Here is a 25,280-nt window from a genome sequence, read left to right on the forward strand (position 1 = left end):
CGGTGGAATTATTTGGTAGTCAAATTCATTTTTTTCCTACAGTCTTCATGCTATCTGAATTTCTCACTTGAATGTTGCCTGGTCTGGACACGAATTGCTACCAAGTTCTGAAATGGCTGCTTCCCAATCCATTTTGTCATTGTGTTTGTGTTGAAAGAGCTTAGAAGCACTTGAACACCGAGGGTTTTATGATGACTAACAATCCGCATAGGGATCATTCACGAAATGAAGAGATCAGGGCTGGTGAGATGCTTCGGTGATTAAGGGCACTTGTTGCTCTTGTAGGGGACTCGAGTTTAGTCACTGTACCCAGCAGCAAGCAGCTCCAAACCACCTGTATCTCCAGCTCTAGATAATCTGATATTCCTTTCTGGCCTACAAAGGCGTCCTCTCCCACACGCATATGTACACACAGACAGACACACAGACACACACATACACACATATGTGAAATAAAAATGTTAAGTAATTTATTTTATTTACGAAATGAAGTGACAAGTGATGACAGGCACACGTCTGTCTCATTCTTCCAGTTGTTTCTACCACAGCTATCTCCATCATTCAAATCAGAAAAGTCACTGTACTTAACTGTGATGATGATGATGATGATGACAATGATGATGATGATGATGACGACGATGGGCATCATTCATTGAATAGATACAAGGTACTTGGCATGTTATATACAACCATGCTCTATTAGTTCCATATTAATGTTGACAGATGTGAAACTCAGACAACCACAATATTTGCATACTTCTACAGCACAGCAGGAATTCAAAACCAGTTCCAACTGGATTTGACAGCCAGACAGCAATATAAATATATCTACGAATGTTTCCCCTCATCAACAAGGACAGCCATGATATTTGGGTGAAAATATGTTGAAGACTCCCATGATTTACTTTGGAAGTTGGCATAGGGGCTGTAGAGGTAGCTCAGCAGTTACAAGTGCTTTTTGCTCTTCCAGAGGAGCGGACTTTGGTTCTCAGCACTCACCCGGGCTGAGGGTTTCACAATTGCCCCTAACTCCAGATCCAGGGATCTAATGGTCACTTCTGGCACTTGAAGGTACCAGCCCCTTGTGTGCATATACACAGAGGGACACACACCAAAAAAAAGCTTTAAAAATAAATATAAAAGGAAGTTGATGTGTCTTGGATAAGCACTACACCAAAGAACAACTCTTTGAAATAAGCACAAGGCGCTATTGTTTCCCTTTACAGCAGCTCCTTCCCTCGGCTGTTTCAAGAGATCTATTTGGTCCAGGATTTCTCTCTCTCTAGAAAAGAGCAAGGAGAACACACAGTCAGCATCCCTGCCCCTTAAAAGCACAGTCCAAGACAACAGCACCTTAGCTAAAGAGGGTGGGTGGACGACTCTCAGCAGCCTGAAAAAGTTAAAAGAAGGTACATGGGCCAGGTGTGATGATGCATGCTTGCAGTCTCAGCATTCGGAAGGCAAAAGGAGGAGAATCAGGCGTTCAAGGTCATCCTTAACATCAAGGTTATCCTCAACTACACACTGAGTTCAAGGCAAGTCTGGGTGACCTGAGGATCTGTGTCAATTCAAAACAAAACAAAACAAAATAACAACCTGGCGGGGCGCTGAGGAGACGACCCAAGATGAATCACTGCTCTTGAGGAAGCTCTGAGTTTTGTTCCCAGGACCCACATTGTGCTCACAGCTGCCTGGGAACTGTCACCTTCTTTTAGTCTGTAGCTCAAACATGAACACACACACATACATAAGCACACACAGAAAGATGGATAGAGGTCGAAATTTACTCAGAGGTAGCCATGTTCTGCGTGGACAACAAGGTAAGCTATCAAAATTATAAAGAATCAAAGACACATTTTCTTGCCTTTTGTGATGCTGTAATAACACAATGGACAAGGGGTGATTTATGAAGAATACAGTTTTATTTCTTTAAAACTGAGAGGCTGGGAGTGCACCATGGGGGGGGGGGTCATGTCTAATGATATCATGTATATATGCTAGAAAACAATACAAGAGCAGGCCCAATTTGTTTTTATGATATCATTCTCATGACTATGAGCTCAGTTCTGAAATAACAATAGTAATCTATCCATGGGAGAAGAGTCCTCATGTATTGGCACTGTTGCATTAAGGATTAAGTTTCATACACAACATTATATCACCAATGGAACAAAATAAATCTTAGTTAGCTAACATTAAAGAAATTCAGTAGTTTGTGAGATGGCTCAACAAGTTAAGGTACTTGCAGCTAAATCCTAATGACCTGAGTTCAATCCCCAGGAGAAACAAATGCCACCTGTTGTCCACTGATGTCCATATGTACACATCATGGTATTGGTACCCAACTCTCCAAAAGACAAATGTAGAAAATGCCGTTTTAACAAAAGAAATACACTAGTTCCTTTTTATCATGGGCACGATCTGACAAGAAGCAACTTAATGGAAGAAGAATTTGTTTGGCTCAAGGACTAAGGCCATAGTCCACCCTGTCAGAGAAGGCACAGTGGCAGGAGTGTGAAGAGGCCCATCCCATTGTATCCACAGCCGAAAAGAAGACAACTAGAGATGCTTATGATCCTTTTCCATTCACTCTGGTGCCTCCATCCTGGGTGACGGTACCACACACATTTAGGGTCCTCCTTAATGTCTTCCCTCCCCAGATAAATGTCTCTAAATATACCCTCACAGACACACCTAGACTCTCCTAGGTGATTCCAAAGCCAGTCAAGTTGACAATGAAGATTCATCCACATAGAGATCTAAGATGTACTTGACAAATAATTTAAAGTACTTCAATTAAAGAAAGTCCCTGTGAAGTTGTTCTGGGTCTCCATAATTTTCAGCATCCCTACATCTCCGAAACACACATACACAACTAAATACAGTCAGCAAGATGAGACATGAACAAAATAAGAATACCAAGAAAGATGGAGAAACCATAAAAATCTGAAACAACTGCAAGAGCTGAATTGAAGAATTCAGCCCAGTGCCTAAAGCAGCAAGACCAGCAAAGAGAAATAATGACGAAATTCAAAGACAGATTATTTAAATTATTCACTCAGAGCAAAATAACATATGAAAAAGAACAAAGAAAGCTTACAGAATTTATAAGCAATAAATGAACCAATACACATGCACCACAGGAATTCCAGAAGGGGGAAAACTGACAGAAAGCCCTTTTAAAGAAATAAGGAAACAGCAGGTGTCATCAGCACTATGAGTGACCGGAAGTGTCTGCGGCATTTCTCTCCCTAAAAGGGAACCAGAACAATGAGCTGTAATTGTTAGTCCACCGGAGTTTGTAAGGGCAAGTACTGGAGGGAGAAGAGCTGGCCTAGAGGTGGTACAGATCATGAAGGCCCTATAAGGAAGGGAACAAAATACACAGCATCTACCATTTCATCCCCCCAGATAAATTCAATCCTGAGCCAAGAGGGACATCACATGGTTGAGAATGGATAGACAGGAAGCCCCCAGCATTCCCACTAAGCTGTGAATACCTGAAAGCTACCGACGAAGCCTGCAACTGTCACTATTGCTGACCACAGTCTAGGAAGCTGCAGACAAATCCAAGTTATCGCTCGCAATTTATTCTGACCCCCAGCACACTCCCTTCAGAGATAAACCCGAGTGAGATAGCTGGATCACGAGTGAATATTAATTTAAATTCTTTTTGCATAGTATCTAGATCGTTTTTAGAAGTGCTGCACCATTATATGTTCCTACTTGCAATGTGCAGGGTTCAGATTTCTCCACATCTTCAGCAATATTCACTGTTTTCTTTTCTGATTTTTTTTAAAGTCACAGCCATCCTGATAGATTTTAAACGTATTTTTATGTGTCTTCGTGCATATCTATACAGTGGGATGCACCTGGACATTCACCTGGATGTAAGCGAAGAGAACAGAGATGACCCTGGATATCTTCTATTGCTCTTTACTGGTTTCTACCTGTGGCTTTTCTTAAATTTTGGGTTCCGAGTCTCAACTAAACCAGATGCCAGCAAACTAGCATTCATTGTCTCCGTGCCCCTCAGAGCTGGAGTTACAGCCATTTGCAGGCATGCTTGGCTTCTTACATGGGTGCTGAGATTTGAACTCTGGCCCTTACAATTTCCAAGCACACGTCTTAACGAGCGAGCCATCCCCTTAACCTCCATATTTAAATGGTTCTTTAGAGGAGAGGGTAGATGACTATAATTGTTTTTTTTTTTTTTTTTTGTTTGTTTGCTCTTTGTTTTGATTTGCCTTAGAATTGAAATAGCACCTCTTATACTTTTCACACAAACTTCTCATCAAACACCTGGCAGGCAAAAACTTCTCCCATTTTTTTTTTTCATGTACCAAAACGTTCTAGACTAAGGTAGTTCCCCTTGTTATTTTCCTTTTATTTTTTTATGTTCTTTATTTCATAATCAAAAAATCTAATACCAACAAGTATTTCTTTCAACTCCTCTGGGACTTTTCTCTCTAGCATCATACAGGCCCGCTCCTTTCTATCCCACAGAGCTGCTGAACTTGTCTGGGACTTCCCTTGTTCCCTTCTCTGAGTACCCCCTCCCATCAAGTAGGCTCTGCTCTCATAGGCAGTATCTCTGAGCTGCTGTTAGGCACTACTCTATCCCATGCCATAGAACTAACTCTTCGCACCTCCAGGATCTCCAGTCTCCATGCCTCAGACTGGACTCCTAGCACTCCCAGGTACACCCTGCCTGTGGCCACCATATAGATGGCCTGACATCACACCCAACCTTTGGAGCCCTCCTGCATCTAGCCCCAGTTTGACCAGAGCTTACATAGAGCAAGCATATTTGTAAGGGCCACATCAGAAATCAGCAAAGTAGATGAGTGTTTGTTCTTGCAGATAGTGGACTCTCAAAAGACTAGGATAGAATCTTCGGCGCAGTATCAGTTCCACGAAAAAAAACTTCTCAGCCATCTTACAGCGGAGTGCTCTCCTGGACGTCATGCAAAGTCCAAACCCCAGCACAACGACAAAAGTAACACGAAAAACCAAGACAACATGTCCCCTTCTGAAATTACCAATGCCAGAGTAACGAACCCTAATGAGAATGACTTGGAAGACTGTCCAGATAACGAGTTTAAGAGAATGATTATACCTATGGTCAAATGACTCAAAGATATGAATGTACCCAGAAGAACGAAAACAAAAGCTGAATCAAATGCCGAAGTTGATCCAAAATATGAAAGTAGAATGGACTATTTAGAACTACTGAAGCAATGTTGGAAATAAAAAACCCAATAAGGCAAAACAGCAATAATTCAGCCTTCCCAACAGAATGGACCATGTTGAAAACAGACTGTGGAATGGAAGACAAGTATATAGAGAATTGGATCATTCAGTGAGAGTCAATGAGGAATTTTAAAATATATATGAGAAAAACCACAAATGAACTTTCAGACACGAAGAGACCTAACCTTCAAGTTATCATCTGACCTTTAAACACACCAAACACATACACACACAGCTTAATAATAATAATAATAATAGTAATAATAATAATAATAATAAAACAACAACAAAGCCACCATCATTAATAACAAATAGATCAATTATTTCTTGTTTGACCAATCCTGGTGTGGTTATTTGTCAGCTTAAAACTTCCTGCTCAGTTTTTTCAAGACTTGTATTCCCTGTGTTCTTTGCATTCATTGAGTTTTCTTAACACAATTGTTTTGTTTAAAAAGTGTTTTTAATTGCAATGCTAAGAACTGAACCTCACAACATGCAATAAGGACACAAGCTCCACTATGTTCATAGCGGCTCTATTTATAATAGCCAGAAGCTGGAAGGAACCCAGATGTCCTTCAGTAGACGAATGGATACAAAAATTGTGGTACATATACACAATGGAATACTACTCAGCCACCAGAAACAATGACTTTACCAAATTCTTAAGAAAATGGACGCATCTAGAGAATATCATCCTGAGTGAGGTAACCCAGTCACAAAAGAACAGACATAATATGCAGTCACTGATTGGAGACTAGCCCCAGAAAGCTCTGAACACCCAAGTCACAGATCATATGAAGCTCAAAAAAAAAAAAAAAAAAAAGAAAAGAAAGAAAGAAAGAAAAAAAGAAAAGAAAGAAAGGCCAAAAAATGGAAGCCTCAGCCCCTCTTAGGAAAAAACAAACAAAAACAGTAAGTGTATAGCACCCTCTCAGAGTGTGGTACACCTAGACCTTAAATCATTAATAACTCAAGAGCTAAGAAGATAACCTTGTGGCAACTTTTGGTATTTAAAAATCATTATGTTTAATCTATACACACCAAAAAAACTTTGACTATTTTCATGTTATGTTTTGTTTTACATGTACTTTATGCTTAAGATAACTAGTAATTTTTCAGTGCATACTATCAAACCTTTAAAAAATCAAGTACTGACAAAAATATGTTCGTATAGTTTTATGCCAAAATGCTTTTAAAAATCTGTACATGTATCTCTCTCACTTTTTAAAATAAAGTTGTAAGAAAAAAATAAATTAAAAAAAAGAAAGAACTGAACCTCAGTCCCCAATGTTTTATGTTTTTTGAGAACCCATGCCTGCTCAGTGTCCGGTGCACTGTTTTGAGTGCTGGATGATGCCATTGCCTTTCAAAAAATAGTCTGGATTGTTGACACTGGACACTAAAGAACCTGATATCCTTTTTGTCTTCTCAGAAATTCTAAGTAGGCTGCTTTTTTTCTGAGACTGGAGTCAGTTCCATCATTTTAACACAAGGTGGCGCCTAGGTCCAGATTTGCTAATAGCCAGCTACCCCTGCAGTCTCACTTTCAATATTAGGAGGTAATCGTAGCTCAGGTTTGTCTCCAGGAGACTTGTTTAGGGAATGGTTTGTTTTCATAAGCCTTGGAACCAAGATAAGCCTAGATGGCCATCTGAAGATTTTAAGTCAGCCAGTGGAAAATTTTACTTAGATTTAGGTATTGGAGATAGACTAGTCTAACCTTCCACAACACATTTGTGGCCACCAAACCCACCAAGCAGTGTCATACCCTAAGCTCACAGCCTTCAGTCCCAGTCCAACATTGTTAAGCTAGGGCCCATATGTCTCCCATGTGAGTAGCACCCAGGCTTGACCCTGTTAACTTCAAAAATAAGACCCATACTTCTATGGAATGCTTACTGCTAATTTGGGGATCTGAGCTCAAGCCCTTTTAACCAGTCACAAGTAATGCTAACTAGAACAGAGGTCTGATAACCTAAGGTCATGTGACTCCCCCTGGCATTGGAGCTCAGCCAGAGACTCTGTTCATAAGTAAGCCTGGGAATGAGGGGCTTTTATTCTTCCCATTGTAAGTTGTCCTTAAGCCTGGCACTAGATTTCAGAACAAAGCCTTGTGATTATTACCTAATCCTATTTCCACAATATAGGGTCTTTTACCATGCCATGCTCCCCAATGTTAGGGTAGCATGGATGTAAGCAGATCCTTAGCCACTGGACAGGATGCTGAGCTGAACTGTACCTGAGTGCCATGGCAGTAAGGACCTTCACTCATTCAGTGGAGCACCGAAACCCATGGCCCAGCCAGTAGGAATGCAGGCTGAGATATGGCTCTTTCCCACTAGAGCACAGTTCTCTGCCCAGTGTTGGAGCCAGTCTAGAGTCCTGTTCATGAGTACTGGCCTGGAATAGCTGTGCTAAACTAGACCTTGTGTGGATCTTATATCCTAGGAGTTTGCACAGTCTCAGGAGGAGGGCAATAGTATACTACCACCTCTAAGGCTGGTAAAGATAAGTCTGGAACCCAGGCATACAGATCTCAGCCTGATTCCGGAGCCACTTTAGAGTCTTTGCCTGTGAGCACTAGTTATATAAAGGGCCTACCATTTCTTCTGTGTGTATATGGATGCGTGTGGGTGGGTGGGTTTGGCATGGGATCTGCTTTCTGGGATATTAAGGTAGAGGTGTTGTTTTAACAACTCGACCTAACACAGTTCCCAAAGTAACATCTGCAGGTTTGAGGGTTGCAGCAATGATCTGGAAGCTTTGTGTGATGACAACTTTTCCTATGGTGGACCTGGCTTTCTTTTAAAATGATTATATTGACTTATTGATCATGTATGAGTGTATGCACTACAGTGGAGGTCAGAAAACAACTTGCAGGAGTCTCCTTTCACCATGTAGGTCCAGGGAATTGAACTTAGATCATCAGACTTGCTGGCAAACTCCATCGGCTGAGCCATCTCACCAGTCCACTGGTTCTAAGTTTCAAGTTTAAGGCCTTCATTTAACCCTATCTAGTCTCCAAGGGCAGGTGCCCCTCTTTGGTCTGCAGTGCTTGGAGTTGAGATGCACATGTGACAAGAGGACGCTTTTCTTCGTTGTTTTCATTTTCTAACACTCAAAGCATGTACTGTGGTTCTCTCCTGACTCCACTGTCATGTTTCAAGAGCTTTGCCATTAGCTTAGTCCCAAGCCAGCTCACTCTTTTCTTTTCTTTTCCCTTCTCTTTTCTTCTCATCTTTCCTTCTCCTCCTCCCCCCCCAACCTCTCATTTCTTGGTCTAAGAATAAAAACAGCCTCATAAAATCAATTGGAAAAATGTTTCATCTATTTCTTTCTTGCAGAAGAAATCAATCCTCTAAAGATTATGTACAAGTCTCTGTGGGGCTTCAAGTGTCCTTTATAGGTGTTTTTAAGATGACGAATTCACGTTACTTTTGATCAATCGTTTTTCCTATGCTGGCTTTGGTGTCTGTTTGTTTCTGTTCAGTTTCATTAGTCCAGGCTCCTGGTTTTATTATTTTCATCCTATTCTGCATGCTTGGGGTTCACGGCTCTCTTCTTTCCCAGCATCCTGAGAGGGGTCATCAATGGAGGGCATTCTTCTGTCCATTTCTTCCTCAGCTCCACCTCTGCCTCTTCCCACAAACTTTCATGTGTTGTATTCCGTTGGTTCAAGGAATGTCTCCTGAACTTTCTCAGAGCCGCTAGGTTTAAATGTGCAGTATTTGATTGCCAAGAGCTTGGAGATTCTCCTTTTAGCTTTCTGTTGCTTTCTAGCATGTAAACATTATGGGCAGACTTGAAACCCAGTACCAGACCCCACCCCACCACCCCCACTTCAATGGTGAAAGCTGGTGTTCGCATTCAGGACAAAACCATTATGAGTCCTACTTTTAAGGGATTTAAAAATGACTTTCATGATTCATTTTCTGGTCAATTTTCATCCATATGCCATGCACTTTTCAAAAGATTGAATGCTCTGTTGTTGCTGGCAATGCATTAGACACAGTTGATGTGGTTTTTCAGTAACTGCACTCGTTTTCTATGCCTTATATAAGAGTTACTACAGGCTTGTTGGCTAAAAAAACAACACGAATTTGTCATTTGATATGTGCAAGTGTAAAGTCAAAGGGAGTTCTATCATCATGACACTTCTATAAGAGCTTTTAAGAACTGCTATAACCTGGAGAATCCAACCACCAAGGGGTTAGAAACTGGAAGTGCTCTGGGGCTCACTGGCCAGTCTGTATTAATTACTTTTCTATTACTGTGCTGAAACCTCGTCACTGAAAACAACTCGTGGAAGAAAGAGTTTATTTCAGCTTATGGTCTCAGAGGGATCAGACACCATCATGGCAGAGAGGCATGGCATCAATTGGTAGGCATAGTGGCAGGAGCAAAAAGATGGGGCCTCACAAGCAGGAACTAGGGAGAGAAAGAGAAATAATAGAGAAAGATAAAGAGGGGGAGGGGAGAGCGCTGGAATGGCACACGGCTTTTAGTTTCAAAGCTCTGCCTTTGACATACTTCCTCTTGCAAGGTCTCACCCCTTAAGCCTCCCCAACAGTACCACCAACTAGGAACAAGATGTTCAGATACTTGAAACAGGGGATGGGTATGGGAGATTTGTCATGGAAACCACTGCACAGTGTATCCAAGTTGATGAGCTCCAGGTGAAGGAGAGACCCTGTTTCTCAAAAGAAGATGGATAAAACTCCACAAGAAAATGAGGGCTCCACATGCACAAGTGCACATAGAGAAACAAAATGAAGGCTGAAACAGGTCTCACTAGGTAAATAACAGGGCTATATTCCGCTGCCCTCAGATGAGTGCCTTCATTTCATACTTTCCAGCTTCGAGAGACCACCCATGTTCCTCGGCTCATGAATATGAATGTCTATAGGCGAGGTGCTTCTTCTGCCAACTACAATGGCGATTTTCACTCCTTCTGTGGATTAGAGATCACAAGGAGAACTGGGTTTGTTTATTCCTCCTTTAGGTTTGTCCGTTTTTGCTCTGTGTGCTTTGAAGCCCTGATCTTTGGTCTGCTCTGCGGGTCACTGTATCATATTGAACCTTTTGTCTTTATGCACTGTACGTCTTCATCCTTGGTAATATTTGAATACATGCCCTGAAGCTTACTTTATCTGATTTTAATATAGCTACTCCTGCTTTGTTTGATCAGTGACTAGGTGGCATACAATTGCCTTCCTTTCACTTTCTGCCTTCCAATATCCGTATATTGGAAGTGGGGCTTTGCAGAGAGCCATGTTAATTTACCCACTCTGCCAGCTTCGGTCTTTCAGTAGAAGCACCTACATTTACATTTAATAAAAACTGATACACCAGAGCTGAGCCTTTGTTGTATTGTGTATTTTCTTTCAGTTTTGATCTCTTTTTTTATTAAGGCAAAACTCATATCATTTTAAATGAAATATCTCAAAATGTACACTTGAATATCATTTTGTACATTCAGACTGTTCAACACATCTCCCTGTCAGTCCCCCAGATCAGGAAGGGAAAGAACCATGTCCCCACTAAGCTGGCATCCTCCATATCCTGCTCTTCCAACTCCTTTCTCTGCCACTGAAACACACTAACCTATTTTCTTCCTCTGTGAATTTGCCTATTTGAAGTACTTCATATAGATGAAGTGACACAATCTGTGAGCTTTTGAGACTAGGTCCTCTGGATTATTATACTGTTTTCAAGGTTCATCTCCAGTCTATATCAGTAATTTTTACCTCTTAACATTTTTTTCTTTGGTCTTTCAAGACTGGGTTAACTCTGTAGCCCTGGCTGTCCTGGAGTTCTCTCTCTCTCTCTCTCTCTGTAGTCCAGGCTGGCCTCAAACTCACAGAGACCCTCCTGCTCCTGCGTCCCAAGTGCTAGGATTAAAGGCATGTGCCACCAGTGCCCAGCTTTCTTGATGATTTTTATTAACTTATTATGTGTATGAATGTTTTTCATGTGTGCATATATATGCAACATGTGTGTGCCTAGTACACAGATGTCAGAAGATGGTGTCACAGCCCCTGGAACTGGAGTCACAGATTGTGCGAACCAACATGAAGGTGCTGGGAACTGAACCTAGGTCCTCTGAAAGAATAACAAGTACTCTAACCACTGAGCAATCTCTCTAGTCCCAATTTAAATATTTAAACAATGCAATAAACATTGATAGAAAGTAAATATGAACACTAAATAATACTTACATTGGATATTTTAGGTTTAATCAATGTCACGAAACTCTTGTTTCTTTTCCTGGTTCTAGTGAAGGAACCTAGTACCTGTTTCATGCTGTCTAAATGCTCTACCAATCTACTTACAAGACAGATGAACCCAATTAACCTGTCACACTGTACTACCACTTTTCAATACTATCTAACCACTCTCCTATCTCAGGTTTTCTCAATATTTTGAGCCAAAAGTATGCTTTCTAACTAGAAACTAATTATATATACAGTATATATACATACATATATATATATATATATATATATATATAATGTGTATGTATATATATGGGTTACAAGATAATGTCTTGATATTTATTATTTTATCATAGAATATACATATCAAGCTATTTAATACATTTATTGACACAAGAAAGTCTTTTATGTAGTAAGAACTTTTAGTACATTTTTTGGGGCCAACCTTAAATATGTAATTATTTTTAAGTATGATTCATATGCTGTCCAATATTTGGCCAACACTGAGAAGTATGGCCCTGGGGGGTGTCACTCTGTTAGACTGCTTCCCTAGCATGCACGAAGCCCTGAGTTAACTCACTGGTACTGCATAAACTGGATATGATGGCACTCCTGAAGTAGAAGCGAGAGGAAGAAAACTTGAAGACCTATAAGCATATTTTTTGGGGCTACTTGAATTGGGTTCTATAATCTACTATGCTCTAAACCCTATTCAAACCCAATCCCTTCCAAACCTCCAACACTAGGAAAGAGAGAAAAAGGTTAGAGGGGAAAGGGGGTGTAGGCCTCTTTAGATTACTCCTGCTGATGAAGGGCATTAAGTTCCTTGGGACAAGTCCAGTCTCCATTATCAGGATGTCTCCACCAGCAATCCAGCATCAGCAACAGCAAGAGCAGCAGCAGAGACCATCAGCAGGGGCAACAACTGCCACTGGCCCTCTCGGGGCTTTCGAATTCCGATTCTCTCAAGAGTCCCCAACATTCTAAAAGTAACTATCGGCCGCTTGTAAAAAATCACACCCCTCCTAGAGCACGAGAAAAATCATAGTTAGCACAGGTAGCAGCCCCATATCCCACACTTGGGTTAAAAAAAACAAAATAGTCTCACAACATAACTGGATTTTTAAAGAAACCAAAATTCCCACTACACAGACCAATCTTTGGTTCAGGATCAATCCAGGCTACTTTAAACCCTTATCTCAAACAAACACAATACCGGGACCAGGACCAGGACCAGCATCACAACAATCTGAAGAAGTTTATTATCACTGAATCTGTTTTTGAAAAGAAAGTTTGATTTAGGTGCTGGAGAGAGGGCTCAGCAGCTAAGCGCAGTTGTTGCCCTTGTAGAGGTCCAGGGTTTAGTTCCTAGAACTAATGTTACAGTATCTCCAGTTCTAGATGATTCAATGCCTATGCCTACTGCTTGCGTATGATATACACACATACATGCAGGCCGAATATTCATACACACAAAATAAAATTTTGTTTTGATTTTTAGTTAAAAGGAGAGTACAGCAGATCCCTTGGTACTAGAGTTACAGACAACTGGGAGCCACCTAATATGGATGTTGGGCACTGAACTCTGCAAGAGTAAGTAGCCACTCATTTAACCATCAATTATAAAACCATGTGTTTTGCTTCACTGTGCTTCACGCTGTATTTCAAATGACAAAAAGTGGTCTTTGTGTCATTTGGTAAGTCAAAATTTCTTAACCCAAGTTTTCTCCTTGTAGCAGTCACACCCAATGAACTCCTAAGCCATAGTCTATAAAAATCTACAAAACAGCTTTCTTAAACATTTTGAACTCTTGAAGAAGACTCAAGCTAACATGGCTTTTGGTCTCATGAGATGCTCCTAAACTTAAACTGGAAATTTTGGATAGGAAGTTGAGGCACACACCTTTTTTTCCCCTCATTTTTTATTGGATATTCTCTGCATTTACATTTCAGATGTTATCCTCTTTCCCCCAATCCCGCCTCCTTCCCATTGCCTTCATGAAGGTGCTCCCTCTCCCAACCACTCTCTCCCACCTCAGCACCTTGGCATTCCCCCACACTGGGAAACAGAGCCTTCACTGGACCAAAGGCCTTTCCTCCTATTGTTGCCAGAGAATGAGATTCTCTGCTGCATATGCATCTGGAGTCATGGGTCTTTCCATGCAAACTCATTGGTTGGTGTTTTAGTCCCTGGGAGCTGTGGTGGGTTTGGTTAGTTAATAATTTTGTTCTTCCCAAGGGGTTGCAGACCCTTTCAACTCCTTCAGTCCTTTCTCTGGCTCCTTCATTGTGATCCTCTTATTCAGTGTGATGGTTAGCTGCAAGCATCCTCCTCTGTATCAGCATGGCTCTGGCAGAGCCTCTGAGGAGGCATCCATATCAGGTTCCTGCCAGTAAGAGCTACTTGGCATCAGCAGTAGTGCTTGAATTTGGTGGCTACATATAGGATGGATCCCCAGGTGAGGCAGTCTCTGGATGATCTTTTCTCCAATCCCTGCTCCTCTGTTTGTCCTTTTATTTCCCACATTGAGTGTTTTGTTCTCCTTTCTAAGGAGGACTGAGGCATCCACATTCTGACCTTCCTTCTATTTGAGCTTCATAGGTTGTGTGAATTGTTTCTTGGGTATTCAAGATTTCTGGGTTAGTATCCGCTTATCAGTGAGTACATACTATGAGAATTCTTTTGTGACTGGCTTACCTCACCCAGAATGACAGCTTCAAGTTCCAACCATTTGGTGGCACACACCTTTAATCCCAGCACTCGGGAGGCAGAGGCAGTTAGATCTTGAGGCCAGCCAGAGTTACACAGAGAAACCCTGTTTCAATAAAAACAACAACAAAGGCTGGAGAGATGGCTCAGTGGTTAAGAGCACTGGCTGCTCTTCTAGAGGACCTGTGTTTGACTCCTAGTACCCACATGGCAGCTCACAACTCTGTATAACTGCAATTCCAGGGGATCCGACACCATTATACAGACATACATCCAGGCCAAACAGCAATGTATATAAAAAATAAGTAAGGTTTTAAAAAAAAGGCCCAAAGCAAAGAAAACAAAAAAAAAAAAAAAATCATGGAAACTTCGACTTAATATTTTTTCCCCAAGCTGAATCTCATTCTTAAAAGTACTCAGGAACACTGCAAAGTTTTCTTTAATAACTCTTCAGACATCCCTCAGCTTCTGTAGCACAAGAAGTTGAAACCACCATTTTGCTCAGAAATTATATCGAGGAGGTGGAAAATGATTGCTGGATCTGAACGATGTGGTTACTTGTAAAGTAGATAGCCAAGGCAGAAACTAAGTTACCTGCATTTGACGTCAACTCAATAGGAAAAAGCCTGTGGACACCAACTATTCATATCTATAAGAACAGACATATATTAAGGGTCTTCTGGGTATGTCCATTTTTCACTACAATGTCTTTTGTGATTTGTTCACTAAATGGTTGTCTACATGGTGCTTAAATACCTGCAATGATGGTGAAGTCAGTTCTGTTTTTAATACAGGAATTTAAACATCTAGCTTGCATCATCATCATCATCATCATTATCATCATCATCATTTCTTCTTCCTCCTCCATTTTAGATTTTCTTAGTTTTATTTTATGTGTCTGGGCATGCTGGACTATATGCTGAAAGCAGAGGTGTGCTACTGTTGGAAGAGGACACTAATCTGTATTTCAGACACATAGGACCTTGTAAGTATATCCCACTAGCTGCCCATGGATCACATGCAGCCCAGGACAGGTCTGAATATGGCCAAACACTAAATCATAAACTTAAGTAATCTATGTAGAGATTCTTTGCAATTATTTGTTGTTTAGCTTGATGGTGTAGCTCTATAGTGTGAACTATGTAGATGACAGGCTACCGTTGCAATGTCTAGTCCTGAGGCATCAAAGAGCATGATGACTTGGCTGAGAGAGAGCTGCAGTCCCTAGGGGACAATGTTCTGAAACAAGAGGGATCCAAACCAATCTTAGCTCTTTACTCCACCTTATCCCACCCAATCTTCCAAATCACACTTGAACCAGAGCTGACTGATCGGACTCCTATCTAGTGGGAAAACATCCTAAGGGAAGTGTGAACACCTCCTTTTCTTTAAATTTTTATTGCATCGAGTTATGTAAGATCATTTTCATGCAAGCCTTTAATGTGCCTTAAGCATTTTTCACCCCCATACTTGGCTAGTCTACCTCTTGTCCCTGGCCTCTCCTCTTCATTGGAGTTCTTTCTTCCCCTAGAGCAGTGTTTCTCAACCCTCCTGTGACCTTTAATACAGTTCTTCATGTTTTGGTGACCCCCCAATCATAAAATTTTTTATCATTTCTACTTTATAATTTTGCCACTGTTGTCATTCATAATGCAAATATCTGATATACAGGCTATCTGTTATGTCCTCTTCCAGTCTCCATAGATGACAGGAACACAAGGACATATATGTGCATGCAAAACACCCACACAAACAAAGTAAAAATATCTTAAAAACTAAATGGCAAGAAATCAAACAACTCAATCAGGAAACGGTTTAATGAAAAAAGCAGACAGTTCTCAAGTACAAATGACCAATAAACATATAAAACGTCTAAGAAAGCTGAATTTTCTTAAGGTTCACTCTAGAGGCAATGGGACCTGGAAGAATGGAGTAGATAAATGAGACAGTGTAAAGTCCTATGCAATAGCCAACTTTATTCAGAGCATCAGACAGTTTACCCTCTGAGAGTGAAGAGGAGTCATATGAGTAAGTGTACAATCACTGAGATAGGCAAGCTGCACTGCATGTCCTGGGAAAGCCACAAGTGGCAAAAACATGGTTTTTCCATAGAGACATATAAACAAATAACAATATCCAATAGCAATGAATAATCTGAGTAAACTCACCTTTTTGTTTTACCACTCCTATGAGAAACACAAAAGCATAATCTAAGAATAATTCTGTTTTTGAAGAAACTGTGGGCACAAGAGTCTTGTTTTGGTTTCTTGTATTTTTCTCATAAGCACTCAGAAATCTCTTCCTAAGAGTCTATTGTTGGACCATTTTCCAACACTTAGCCATAAAAGAAAGAAACATTAAGATCCACAATGCTGACTGGGGTGGGTGGTATTTTACAAGGTCCTATCTCTAAGTAAGGAGCATTCTCAATAGGTTCTTCAAGCACATACAATCAGCTATAAACATGTGCATGCACGCGCACACACACACAAATATATATGTATAATTAAAATGTAATGAATAAAGAACTCATGAATTTGGGAGGAAGTGGAAGGACACAGAAGGAGTTGAGGGAGGGGGCAGAAATAATCAAATATGGTACCCATGTATGACATTCTCAAAAAAAAAAATGTTTAGAAGTCTTGGGCTAGAGAGATATCTCAGTGGATAAGATGTTTGATGCACAGATTGAGGGCCTAAATTTCAGATTTCCAGTGCCTATGGAAAGGTTGAATACAGTTGGGTCTGTCGTTAAGCCTAGCATGGGGGATGGACATGGCCAGATTTCAGGGATTCACTGGCCAGCCAGTCAAGCTAAGAAACAGCAGCCATCTACAGTGTCTAGCTCAGGAAGATAAGGTGGCGAGCAACAAAGGAAGACACTGACTCAACCTCTGTCCTTTCCTCTCGCTTACATGGGTGAACATTTTACACACAAGAAAGAGCACAGAAGCACACACACACACACAAAGATAAAATATTGTTTTTCTTTTCATTTTTTAAAAATTGACTGAATTTTTTTTACATAACTCAGGCTGGTCTGAAACTTAAAATCCTCCTGCCTCCACCGTTCCAAATGCTAGGATTACAGACAACCACTACCATACCTGGCTTAAAGACAATCTAGAGAAAAGTAGCTACAGGACAAAAAGACAAATTAGCTTCATAAACAGCAGACTAGGTCTTCAATCTGGCATCTGTAGCCTACCGCAAAAGCCTTTGCAATCTGTTAAAGCTAAAATTGCTGGCTGTATTTATGGTGATGTCTCCAGTTGTTTTTATTACTGCTCCCATTTACTGTCAACACAATTGTTTTGAGTGCTGTGGACTTCCATATTCTGAGCAGGTTCCTCAGGCAGAAGTCTGTACTCAGCAGGAGGCATCAGGGCCCGGTGGAAATTGCATGGCTCTGCCTCTAGCAAGCTGGGTAACCTTGAGCAAATTAGTTCCCCTTTCAAAAGCCCAGTGATGTTTCTCATCAGTGAAATGTATCCATTTTATAGGGTTGGTGTGCCAATTAGGTGAAAATTGCTTTTACTGCAATATCTATTATGATATAGGTGTTCTAGGAACTGCAGTCAATGTCCTCTTTGTGTTTGTTTGTTTTTAGGGGAAAAAGGACTTAAGACCAATTTTAGATTTCCTGGAAAAACTGAAAGGGAAAAACAAACTTCCAATGCCCAACTACTCACCCACCCACGTGCAGCCTCCCAGTAACTTCTTTTATGAAATAAAAAATTCTCCAGTCAAGTATGATGCCGTGTGTCTATGATTCCAACATTCAAGAGGTAGAAGCAGGGAGAATCAGAAGTTCAATGCTATCCTCATCTACATAGCAAGTTCAATGCCACCCTATGTTACATGAGTTCTTGTCCCAAATGCATTTCCCAAAGGAGGACTAGAGAAATGTCTAAGGCAGTTAAATACTTGCCATGCAAGTATGAAGACCTAAGTTTAGATCCACAGTGATGTTCAACTCAGCTTTGGGAAGGGGTGGTAAAAAGTCAAATGTTCTCCTTTTGCAGATCTATGTTGAGAATGAAGACCACTTTCAGCTTTCACATTGTCCAGATTCCAGAAAATGTTTCTACCATTCTGAAGGGATGAACAGTTATGGTAAAGGACTCTAGAGGAAGCCTTTGAAAGGTGTTGAACCACATCAATGAAGAGTACAGTCTCCTTGGAAAGAAAAAGAGAAGGTTATGGGTTGAATTCAAGATGGGGAAACAGAAGGGCCATTGTGTGAAATATCTGGAGTCACTTACAGAATTTGATAAAAGGAATTACCCTGGGTTTCTTTTACACCATGAGGTCTTTGTACCCCCATCCCCATCAATGCTGTTTTTTTTTTTCCAATCAATATTGTCATTCAAGGAAATGGATCTCTTGTTAAAATCTAAAACTTGTTTGGCTGAAATTTTCATCTGTAGGGTTTGGATGAAGATAGGTGTTACCTGTTCTGTTTATCAAGCTCAGAAAGATGAATTAATCTTGGAAGAAAACTATATCGAGGCAGTCCCTAGGTAATCCCTCCTTCTGTCAGGCCCCCAACTTGGGGTGCCCACCTTTCCCATGGCCCAGCACTTAGCTTTAAACTTCACCTTCTCACTCCCACAGGGAGAGGGGAGGATGGGTCAGGAAGGCTTGAGCTGAAATGGGTGGACCCTGAGATCTGGCTAAGCTCCCAGGGGTCCCCAAGTGGGCCTGGAATGGGGCCAGGGGTTGGACAAGGTGTTGGGGATCTTCCCATGTGCCCCACTGTAGTGGTTTGTATATGCTTGGCCCAGGGAGTGTCACTATTTAGGAAGTGTGGCCCTGTTGGAATAGGTGTGTCACTGTAGTTGTAGGCTTTAATATCCTCATCTTAGCTGCCTAGAAACCAGCCTTCTCTTAAAAGCCTTCAGATGAAAATGTAGACCTCTCAGCTCTGTCTGCACCATGCCTGCCTAGATGTTGCCATGTTCCCACTTTGATGATAATGGACTGAACCTCTGAATCTGTAGGCCAGTCCCAATTAAATGTTGTCCTTATAAGACTTGCCTTGGTCATGGTGTCTGTTCACAGCAGTAGAACCCTAAGACACCCACCGTAATAGTTTGGTGGAGGGGTAGGTGGCATATTGTGGACCTTAGTTTGGATTGGAACTAGTGCCCCAAGTTGGCCTGGAGACTTGGCAACCTGAAGGCCAGGCAGAAGCATGAGTGCAGAGCAGCACAGAGAGAGCCCTGTTGGCACTGTACTGTCCACTCCAGTGCTGTAAAGTTGGAGAAGATGGAACCAAGTCCCCAGGAGTCCCAGGACAAGAAAGCCGTGCAAGAATAACTAGAGCAATTTGCCAAACTGCAGAAGCAGAAGAGGGTCGCTTTGGAGTACACCCAGGGAGCTCACTATGGGTGTTCTCTTCGGAAAGGTGTTCAGCCAGACCACCATCTGCAGCTTTGAGGTCCTGAAGCTAAACTTCAAGAACTTGTATAAACTGTGGCTCCTGCTGGAGAAGTGGGTGGAGGAAGCTGAAAACAATGAGAACCTTCACGGAGGTATGCAAAGCAGAAACCCTGGTGAAGGCCTGCAACAGAAAACCAATGAACACTGAGACCTGTGTGAGAGGGAACCTGAAGAACACATTTCTGCAGTGCCTGAAGCCTACCCAGCAACAGGTCAGCATCATCACCAAGCAGCTTGGGCTGGAGAAGGATGTGGTCCATGTATCATTCTGTAATCAGAGCCAGAAGGGCAAACAAAAGATCAAGCATTGGCTATTCCCAACAAGTACGAGTATTCCCCATTTCACCACTCTCTTCTGTTCATTTTCATGAGGGTAAGGCTTTTCTGTCTGTTCCTGTCCCTGCTCTGGGCTCTCCCATGTATTCAAGCTGAGGCGACATCCTTGCCTGGGGATGAGGTGAGCCTAGGGAAAGGAGGTAGGTAAAGAGAACCTGGAGCCCCCACAGCTTTGGGATTGAGTTCATCTACTGAGGAGAGACTCAAAGCACAAAGAGGATAGCAGAAGATGAAGTTTAGTGATGCCATGGAGCGTGAGCCATTCCTTATCGTTTTGTTCTTGAATTTAAAAAGCCTGGGACACAGTAAAAGAAAATACTGAATTTCTTTCAAATTTAGCACTCCACAGCAGTTCAAATCAAAAGGATCCTAAAACCTTTTGCACAGTGTCTATCTACATTTCTGCAAAAGGAACCAAGCAATAGGCTAAAGAGTAATCCACCTCCATAAACAAGGCCCTGGATCATAAGAGCAATTTAGGATCTTTCTTGGAACAAGAAAAGATTTCTATTGAAAAAAAATGCAAACGCTGTTCATTTAATTCAGTATAAATAGACAGATGAGCAAACATCCTACAATTTCTTCTGCTGATGCTCTCCTAGCTCTATTAGCACATGGAAAGCTGTTGAATTGTACACTTAATTCTGTGATATGTGTATTATATGTCACTAAAGGCATTTTAATACAAATATATTAAACATACCAATCAAATTATCTCCATTGCCACAATAAAAGTAAAACCCGACTACTGTGCACAGCATACAACAAATCCACCTTAAATGTTGAAAGGCAAAGAATGGAGAGAGGTACCTTTTGCTTGTACTAATCCTGAAAAGGTTGATGAAGCTGTGTTTCTGTATAAGCTTTACTAGATATACAGCAGAATATTCCATAGTGACAGAAGACCAAGGGAAACATCAAAGTCTGGTTGTCAGTTATGACATAGAGTAAAGCCTGAAACTTTGAAACTACTAATGGAGAACACAGAGAAGCACTTCAAGATGTTGATGGAGGAGGAGCTCAGTTGGCCAAGTGCTCACCAAACAGGTTAAGCTCTGAGTTCCATTCCCAGAACTACATAAACTGGCATGCTGGTAAACATCTGCACTGTCAGAATCGGGGAGTTAGAGGGAAAAGGATCAGAAGTTGCAGGCTAGCCTTAGCTAAATAGTGAGTTTGAGGCAACCCTGAGCTACGTGAGACTGTCTCAATTAAAAATAAAAGGTATAAATATAAGCAACGACTTCCTGAATGGGGCACAGATGACTCCAGAAATAATGGCAAGAATTGACTAATGGCATTGCAGCAATGAGAAAGCATCTTCTGAGGACCACTGAAGTGGCTCATGGGTAAAAGCACTTGTTTCCAAGTCTGAGGACTTGAATTCAACCCCAGGGTTTACACTGTAGAAGGAGAGAGTCAAGCCCTGCAAGCTGTACTCAGACCTTCACATTCTTGTTGATGTGGCTTGTGTATCCCACTCTCAGACAAAAAATAAACACACATTAAAAACCATCTTCACAGTAAGGGAAACAGCCAGGTGAAGAGGCAACTTAAATAGGAGAGAATCTTTGTCTGGTATTTGCTGAATTTGTAAATAAGGTCAAGAAACTAGGCAGAATTGGAAAGATGGATGAATAACAAAGAACACTGTGAAATCAGAAGGACCAGAGCTTGGATTCCAACACCTATGTAACAAACTGGGTTACACACACCTGTAACCATGGGTCCTAGGAAAGTAGACGATAGAAGGATCTCTGGGGCTTGCTGGCTTCTAGCCTAGATTCACGGAGAGACCTGATCTCAAAGAAATAGGCAAGACGCCCAGTGCCTTCTTCTGCCCTCTGCATGTGCACAGGCAGTGCCCACACATGTGCATAGACTCACACACGATACACACACCTACATATGAAAATAAGGAAGAAAGAAAGAAAACAAATTTAAAAATTAGCCCAAAGGGCAAGAAATCCAATCAATGTATAAACGAATAAACAGGTAATTCTCAAACGCACAAATGGGCAATAAATGCATGAAAAAATATTCAGCATCGTTAGCCATTGTATTACTTCTTTTTCCACTGCCGTGATAAAACACCATTTCCGAGGGATAAAAGTCCAGCATGGGCCAGGCAGTGGTGATGAACACTTTTAATCCCAGCACGCAGGTGGCAGAAGCAGGTCTGGTCTAGAGAGCAAGTTCCAGGACAGCCAGGGCTACACAGAGAAACCCTGTCGCAAAGAAAGATAGAACAAACCCAGAGTCCACCAAGGCAAGGAAGCATAGCAGCAGGCATGATAGCAGGAAGAGGAAGCTGAGAGTACACATCTTCAAAAAGAAGCAGGAGGCAGTGATGGCAAGCTGGACACTCCCAAAGCCTGCCCCAAAGGGATATTTCCACCCAAACCCCTAGAAACAGTGTTGCCAACTGGGAACCAAGCTTTCAAATACCTGAGCCAATGAGAACCTTAAAGCACCACAGCCAGCAAGGAAGTGGGAACCAAGGCTGCGATGAGAGCTGAATGTGGCAGTGCACACTGCACCCTGCCCACTGCACCCTGCCCACTGCACCCTGCCCACTGCCCACTGCACCCTGCCCACTGCACCCTGCCCACTGCACCCTGCCCACTGCCCATTGCACCCTGCCCACTGCACCCTGCCCACTGCACCCTGCCCATTGCCCACTGCCCACTGCCCCCTGCCCACTTACACTACCCACTGCATCCTGCCCACTGCCCACTGCACCCTGCCCACTGTACACTGCCCACTGCCCCCTGCCCACTGTAAACTGCCCACTGTACCCTGCACCCTGCCCACTGCCCCCTGCCCACTGCCCCCTGCCCACTGTACCCTGCACCCTGCCCACTGCACCCTGCCCACTGCCCCCTGCCCACTGTACACTGCCCACTGTACACTGCCCACTGTACCCTGCACCCTGCCCACTGCACCCTGCCCACTGCACCCTGCCCACTGCACCCTGCCCACTGCCCACTGCACCCTGCCCACTGCACCCTGCCCACTGCACCCTGCCCACTACCCACTGCCCACTGCATCCTGACCACTGCCCACTGCACCCTGCCCACTGCACCCTGCCCATCACCCATTGCCCACTGCCCCCTGCCCACTTACACTACCCACTGCATCCTGATCACTGCCCACTGCACCCTGCCCACTGCCCCCTGCCCACTGTAAACTGCCCACTGTACCCTGCACCCTGCCCACTGCACCCTGCCCACTGCACCCTGCCCACTGTACACTGCCCACTGTACACTGCCCACTGTACCCTGCACCCTGCCCACTGCACCCTGCCCACTGCCCACTGCACCCTGCATACTGCACTCAAGAAGCATGGGCAGGAGAATGCCATGGTGCACACTGCACTGAAGAAGGACAGGCAGGAGGGTGCCACAAACTCAAGCCCAGCCTGATCTACATAAAGAGTTTTAAACAAACCAAAAGGCACCAAGATTCCATCTTGCTTCAGTCAGAATAACCATTTTCAAGAAAACAAACAGCAAGTATTGGCAAGGTTGTGAGGCTCAGAAAAGAAAAACAAATTCAGGTTTGAAGGACTTTTTTAAAAATTAGGCTCTACATAGCTTTTTATTTGTGTCTATATGTGTACCATGTATGTGTTTGGTGTTTATGGAAGCCAATCGAGGGTGTTCAATCCTTTGCTTGCGAGGTGCTGTGTGCTGGGTCCTCTAGTACAGTAACAATTGTTCTTAATCACTGAATCAGCTCTATAGCCACACTTAAAATACCTTTCAATTACATTTATTAGTTTAATGTGAATATGCGTGTGTGTGTGTGTGTGTGTGTGTGTGTGTGCAACTATGGCATGGTATGCATGTGGAGGTGTGAGGACAACCTACAAGAGTTGTTTGTCCCCTGCTGTGTGAGTCCCATAGATAAAATACAGCTCATCAGGCTTGGCAGCAAGCTCCACTATCCTCTGAGCCATCCCAGAAGCCCTCAAATATACTTTTGTTGGGATTGTTCATTGTTCAAGCATTATAGAAACCAGTACGAAGATTCCTTAACAAACTAACAATAGGACCCTGCTATACTATGCCCAGGTGTCTCCCTGAAGAAACTATAGACACTGCACTATAGAGAGTTCTGAGCACCATTTTCTACTGGATTATCTACCGTAACAGTGCAGTCAGCCTTGGTGCCCGTCGGCAGATGAGTAAATAAAGAAAATGTGTTGTGTGTACACAATGGAGTATTACTCAGCCATTAATAAAACCATGTCATTTTTAGGAAAGTGGACAGAGATCATAATGTTAAAAAGTACAACAGACTCAGAAAGCAAAAAATTATATATGTATGTGGCATCTTGAATATAAAAAAAAGACATGAAAGTAGAAAGGGGATTACTGGGAATGTGGAAGGAAATCAGGGGCAAGGAGATAAGTGGGAATAGGATCAAAGTATGGATGTTTATATGTGAAACTCTTGCAAAGAATCTCATTAATTACACAGTTAATATATGCTAATTTAAAGACTTGGCACATTCATTTTAATATTAGTATGAAAATCGATCTCAAAAATAGAACAGTATTGGCAGATGGATTTGATGGGGTTCTGGGCTAACGAGCAGGTAGATAAACTGAAGAAAGTCAATAGGGCCCTGGGTGCCAGTAACAGTGAGCATGCATTGCTACTCTGAGGCAGTTAACCTAGGTTCCCAGAACCACGTGCTGCACAACAGTCATGACTACAGCTCATGTCAAGAAAGAAGACCACCAGAAGCATTCTGAGAGTGTCAGCAAAACCAATGATCAGAATCCTGACTGGGGAAAGGGCTATTTGCCCAAAGCAGCAACTCCTGAGTCCTTTCTGTCTTTTCTCATGACGGGTGTGTATATGCTGTGTGCATGTGCCCACTGTGGGAATCAGAAGGAAACGTGGAATGTTTCCCTCACCCTTTACCTCCTTTGAGACAGTCTCTTGTTTGCAGTTGTGTGAGCCAGGACACTTAACCTGCAAGCTTCTCAAGAGTCTCCTATCTCAGAATCCCATCTTCCTCCATTCCTGCAAGCCTCCAGGGAGTCTCCTATCTCAGACTCCCATCTTGCTCTATCCCTGCAAGCCTCCAGGGAGTCTCCTATCTCAGACTCTCATCTTGCTCTGGGCATACTGGAATTACTTATGTGCGGAACTGCATCCCGTTTTACAAGGACCCTGTGGATGGAAAATGTGGATTCAAAAACATAAATGATAGAGCTATTAAAAAACTGGCCATTCAACCTAGGCATAAGACAATAAAGTCCTGGACTCAGGAGAGCTCTTGGTAGCTTCCTTAGGGTTGATCTGGA

The 25,280-nt window shown here is 42.3% G+C and overlaps 1 pseudogene across 1 annotated transcript; it reads left to right on the forward strand.

Moving 5' to 3' along the window:
• The first annotated feature begins 1,799 nt into the window (after positions 1–1,799).
• Positions 1,800–20,055, forward strand: LOC308415172 (POU domain, class 5, transcription factor 1-like; annotated as a pseudogene). Its single transcript has 4 exons — positions 1,800–1,820; positions 4,864–5,052; positions 17,789–17,938; positions 19,290–20,055. The product of its transcript is annotated as a POU domain, class 5, transcription factor 1-like (transcript).
• The last annotated feature ends 5,225 nt before the right edge of the window (positions 20,056–25,280 follow it).

The sequence above is a fragment of the Micromys minutus genome, assembly GCF_963924665.1.
Source record: "Micromys minutus genome assembly, chromosome: X".
Classification (NCBI taxonomy): domain Eukaryota; kingdom Metazoa; phylum Chordata; class Mammalia; order Rodentia; family Muridae; genus Micromys; species Micromys minutus.